Source organism: Cloeon dipterum, chromosome 4 (assembly GCF_949628265.1).
Source record: "Cloeon dipterum chromosome 4, ieCloDipt1.1, whole genome shotgun sequence".
Taxonomy (NCBI): domain Eukaryota; kingdom Metazoa; phylum Arthropoda; class Insecta; order Ephemeroptera; family Baetidae; genus Cloeon; species Cloeon dipterum.
Window position 1 is genome coordinate 2,115,785 of NC_088789.1, and position 6,103 is coordinate 2,121,887.

Consider the following 6,103-nt stretch of genomic DNA (forward strand, 5'->3'; position numbering starts at 1 on the left):
GCAAACACACACACACACACACCCACTCGCATCGCGTCTTCCCTGGCAGTGTTGCAGAAAGAGTCTCCTCTTTGCTTTCATTTGCATGCACATATTAAAAAGCTCAGGAGGGAAAAAACCAATTTTAATAGTAGTGCGGAGGATGAAAACACTTTGCGTTTATTGGCGGTGAAAACAATATTACTGCTGGAAAAATGAGCTTGGAATGAAAAAGGTTTGCTGGTTGACATGCAAAGGAAGTTGCTCTAGTATACTGCGGGCTGCTGACTGAGAGCAAGTGCTTTTGTCTCAAAGTTACTCTGTAAGACGAGGGATTTGATCGAATCCGCTCTGCTTGCCTACTGATTTGAATATTTTTTTTATCTCCTTGCAGGTGCTTGAGACGAATAAATCAAGCAGGCACGTAGCGGACGGCCCCTTGATCCAATAACACACACACAACAGTTATAGGGGCAATCTGTCGTGCAGGTTGCATATAGCGGGACGACGGCAGGCGTTACCAACATGTCATTCGGTCCCCCTGACTGTAATGTATTTTGCCATAAAATAGCAGTGTTATAAGTACCAAATGTCGGGATGGTTCGAAACGGGCAAGAGGCGCAATTTGCGACGGAAATTGCTCTTTCGCGGTGCTAATTTCGGCAGAGAGATACCGTCAAACGAGAAATACGCGATTTTTCCGTGTGCGCCGCGCGGTGACAAAGGCGTTCTTTGATTGCCTCTCCCCTCTGTAATCGGACTACATTTTTGGCTTTTCCTTTTTGTGACACCGGCTTTTATAGTGTAAATGTAGACGTAGGCAAGCTAGCGCGCGAGCTCCGCGTGATAGGCGACGGGGGCGGCCTCCCCTCGCACACATCACTGCGCGGTGTGTCATCCATCATGCTCAAATGTCGCCTCACATTGTAATTTTCTCCTTGGCGTGCCGGTGGAAATCGAGTTGCACCGCGAGACAAACGAGATTACGCCGCCTGTCAAGACTCACACACCCTTTCGCCGTCGCCACCACCGCCGCCGCCGCCGCCGCATGCGAATGCGTACCTGCGACTATGATATCCACCCCCGTGTGTGTGTGTGTGTGAGCACGTGTGCAGTCACTCTCGCTGCCTGGAGGACAATTGTTGTGCAAAATTTATGATTCACCCGCAACCATGCTGAATACTTTCATGGGGTTTGACTCAATGTTTCATAACACTGTTTCCGCCTGACATAATACGGTCTATGCTTGGCACCTGCAACAGGAAAAATCTCCAGGCTTTTTATCAATTTTTATTTGTGCAAGGGGGCGGAAAGCCATTTTGCTTGAGTTGTGAAATATTCAACATTTAGCTCGAGTTTGCCTAGTTAAAATTAATTTCAAAAACATGTAATTGCTAGGGGCGGCAACACAAATAATCTTGGAAAATTAAAAACCTCTAATAAAATTTCCAGCAAGCGCAAGTTATTTTTTTCAGCTAAGACGGTTTTTCCTAATTATTCCCGAGTTTGCTCGGGTAAACTTTGTGAGGTAATCCATTATTTTTTAGATCCTTCTCTACTACTTTCGATACAAATACCAAGAAGTAACTAATTTTCCTAATTATTCATAATTTGTTGTGAGCTGGATGCAAGAATCAGGGCGAAAATTGAAATTATTAACATTTTTGGATGCAATACGCGGTTGGTCGATAAACAATTTGTTCTACAATTTGCAATAATCAAAAAATGTATTGTACGGTAAAAATTCACATTTTTCAAATTTTATCCAAAATTTCCAGCGCTTGACCGCACTTTCTTGGCAGATTTCGATTCCTCTCGTTGATATCTGTTCATCAGTGTATTAGGGAAACTATTTGCTGTGAAATAAAATTGGATTTCAAGTAAGGAGACAGTCCTCTCCATTTGCTAATTTTGCAGTCACTTTTCTCACAAATTTACATAGCTATTTTGGTCAAATTTGGCTTCCACAGAATCCTAAGGGATGAGTGCAAGCATTTTCCAGGCCTTTGCTCTGTCAATTCTCATTAATATTGGAGAGTGAGAAACATTCAATAAATTAAACCACCAGTTAGTTGAGAGAATTGACTTTTGAAAGGATTGTGAAGTTCACATTTTACCATAAATTTATAGGATTAATTTCTTTAGAATTAAAACAAACTTATTAATAGGAGAGCAGCTCCGATCTTTGAGTTGTCACAGTAGTCACACGTCTGTGCGGTGTTTTGCTTGAAAGATTGTCAACTCATTTTGCTCATTATTATTTAAGGGAATGCGATTACATTTGCACACAACAGGAACAAACCACGCGAGAGAAAGAGAATGCGCACGTATTTACAGCTTTTCACGCGAGCAGGCAGACAAACACCGTATATACAAACACACAGACTTGTTTAGCGAAGTCATTGAGCGCCGCGAGCGCATAAAGGGCGCAAAGCAACGTTTCCAGATCAACCAGCGCCGGAGTGTAATGAGAACGAAAGTGAGTTTGCAGACTGCAACAATCCGAGCTAATGAAGTGGCTGCCGCGCGCGCGAGTGGCGTAACAAAAAGCACAATACACCTGGCCCTTTTGACGGCGGCGGTGCGATCCGACCGCTGCACAACTCACTCGGTGCGTAGGTATGAATTTTTAGCCTGGCCGCGGCGGTGGCGGCGGGCGGCCAAATGAGCAGCAATGGCCGTGAATAATTGAGCGCCGGCCGCGCCACAATAGCGGCGTGAAATAATTATGAGGCCTAAATGTACAGCCATAATTACATCTCTGAATCACGACTGGCTCTGAATTATTCGTCGCGGTGGCCTTGCATTGCACCCCCGCCCGCCCAGCCCAGCCGCATATACACGGCGCGTTTCTCTCTTTCCGGACGCGTATATTTGCCGAAAGGCGCCGCAGGGACACGCACGCACAATTATTTCCCCGGGGGCGTCGACGGCTCAAAGAACGCGCACGGCCGCCTCCACGGCCGCCCCCGGAGACCACCGCCTCCGGCTGCAAGATTGAAAATCACACCCGGCCTCGTCGCCGCTGCCGCGTCACTCACTCTGTCGTGTTGGCCTCGACGCGTGCCACAGGTACTACATGCTAATGCTCCGCGCTCTGCACGGCCGCAAACTCGATAATTTCAAATCTGATAAAATGACACGCTGTCAACACTCTATATTAACCTATGGAGCAAATAACTTTAATTCTGGTTAACCGGCAAATTATGGTTAACTATCCGATGTACCAATTTTTTTGCAATAAAAATGCGGAATACGCACAAGCAGAAAAACAATTCAGAACTAAAATGAAAAATGGTAAAAAATACGCATCTAAGAGAAACTTACCAATTGTAAGTGCTATACTTCAGGCTTAAATTGAATCTTCTATAATTGTAACATTTAATTATCATTTTTGACGCGTGCATGATTTTCATAATATTTTTAGGTCAAAATGCATTTCTTAAAAATAAATTTACGATCAGACGGGCCCCCTAAAAATTAAAATTAACCATAAATCTATAAATTAAAATAACGGTGGTCTTGAACTTCGTTAGATTTTACGAAATAATCTTATACTTCCTGGGAGAATCTCAAACATGACTTTCTGCTGCGTGTTAAAAGCTCAGCAGTTTCAATTCTTGGAAACAACATTTCGACCATCGCCTTAAATCTCGCAGCTGAGACATCTAATTAAAATCTAGCTTGAGTTAAACTGTGATGCCTTATTCCACAAGGGTTTCTTTGAATAATATTTGCGCATCACCTATCGCGGTTTAATTTTGCTGCGCCGCTCTCGACAGCCACAAAGTGCAGACCGAGTTCTCAATATGCGCACAGATGTAACCGCGGCTGTGCGCTTAATTTAATTTAGAAAATCAGCAATCAGATTGCAATTAACAGCAGAATCCACGTGCACAGAGCTCCTCTCGATTAGCTCAAAAGCAATATGAGCGTGCTTGTTCCACCGTGATTATGAGCCGATGATTATCTCTGTTATTACAATAAGGTGCAGTTAGCAAGCGGCTGGAGTCAAAGTGGCGGCGGTGAATTTGCGGTGTGCGACACGCCTGCCATGCAGGTAGGCAACCATAGCCGATCCTATTTCACGTGTGGGGAGACAGAGACAGAGAGAGGGCGATGAAAAAACAACACCCCACGTGCAATATTTTGATATTATTAAAACCAGCAGGGCTGAAAATCCGCGCACCTTGCAGTCAGCCTGCCTATGCCATGCCTACACCTCGAAATGTGTCACTCCAGCCGAGCCGCCGTGCAAAATAACCGTTTTTTATTCTGTCGCGCGTCCGCATTAAAAACCCCACGCATATACGATGGAAATTTCATGCTGCAACATCGGATTTACGCAAATCCACTGGGATGTCGGGAAAATGCAGCTCAAATTCAAGATTGTAATACGACTCTGTCACGATTCACATTTCTTCGTTGTGACAGAAACTCCACAATTTTTTATGCATTGAATTTTTTGAATTTTCAATTTGTAAGGGATTTCATCTGGGTTACTACCCAAATTGAATTCATTGCAAGCACAATTAAGGTAATGATTTCAAACAGAAGATTTTCCCTTCTTGCTTCTTGTAATGAGCGATTATTTTTTGGAGGGATGTAAACGCAATTTGAATTCGGCAGCATTAATGACGCCCACTAAAGCCGAAATTGAGTTGATGCCACCCCATATTTTGATAATCCTGGACATAATTCCGTTTAAGCAGACCCTGTAAAAGGAAAATCAGACCATTTTTAACTCTGGCACAATCGAATTAAACGCTTTTTGATGTCGAATGTTCGAATTTGCTTGAACAATGTACCAATGCAATATTGCCCCATTGAAAATTCGATTTCAGCATATTTTTATTGAAACGCTTTACAATTCGTCAGTTAAATATGTATGATCTTTGGAAATTAATATCATAGGTAGCGTCAAATATACGTTTTGATTTTTCAAAATTAAATAACCGTTGTATTTAACCTGTGTGGTTGCGTGGCAAGAAAAAAATTATCTCAAATTGACAGCAGCTGCGTCTCCTCAGGGCTCATCAGAACTTTGTTTCCCGCCAAAACAATATGAATGCGAGTAGTGCGCATGCGTCAGAGCCGGCTGGATCTGACAAAGAAGTCATTCGCACAGGCGCAAGTGCTCAAACCAGCTCTGGCACAACATGCGCAGTTCTCAAAAATAGATTCATATTGTTTTGGCGGGAAAAAAAATTATACTTGTGCTACACACAGCGCGCTGGACTTTTTGGTCGCAACAAAACATCCACTTTACCTAATTCGACCCTCAAGAATCGATTGATGTGCTCAGAAACTTCCTCAGAGACGGTCTTTAACATCACTAACCACAAAAAACCGCAGTTTTTTCAGTAAAATAATGAAATTAGGAGATAATTTTCCTCTAGAGTTCCCTAACTTAAGTCACCCCAATTGAATACTTTTATAACATTCAAATACTAATACTTACTGTTAGAAATATTGGAACGAATGCTACAGAAATGCATCCTGTATATATTTTGTCCTATATGGCTCATCTATTTTAATCATCAAACGTATAAATTTAGTGTTCAAGTGCCTCGACATAAAAATTAAATTAGCGTTTCGCATGGGCTTGCCTTGTATATTCTGTGAAAATCTCTAATGAGATGGCCAAAGCTGGAGTTCTGCGTCATAATAGATATGTCTTTTTGCTGAAAGAACTCGGTGCCGGGGACTTGAGCATCCTCGGCTGCAGAATGGTTATTGCCCATTTGCATTTTGAGTGAACGATTGCCAGTGCGGGAGACTGTATGCGACGACCATCTTTGCCAAGAGTTGGATTTTCGAGGGGATTGGGGAACGCCGGCCGGGTAGACTTTGTCGCTTTCTTAATTGGCGCTCATCAAACAGCAATCAGCGTCGTAAATCACACGTGGCTCAAGCTGGTTTCGCGCGATTCCGTTTTCGATCTGTCGACACGGAACATAACTCTTGGCCAACTTTTGCGAGCTGGAGAATTCGCGACGCGCCCGAATCTTGCTTGGGCCAAAAGCTTTTTCTACAAAGTCAGGTGTGAGGAAAGAGAAAATAATTTATTTGCTTTTTAATCTTTTTTGGGGGGTTTTTATTTTCTTGTAAAAATAATTAATTT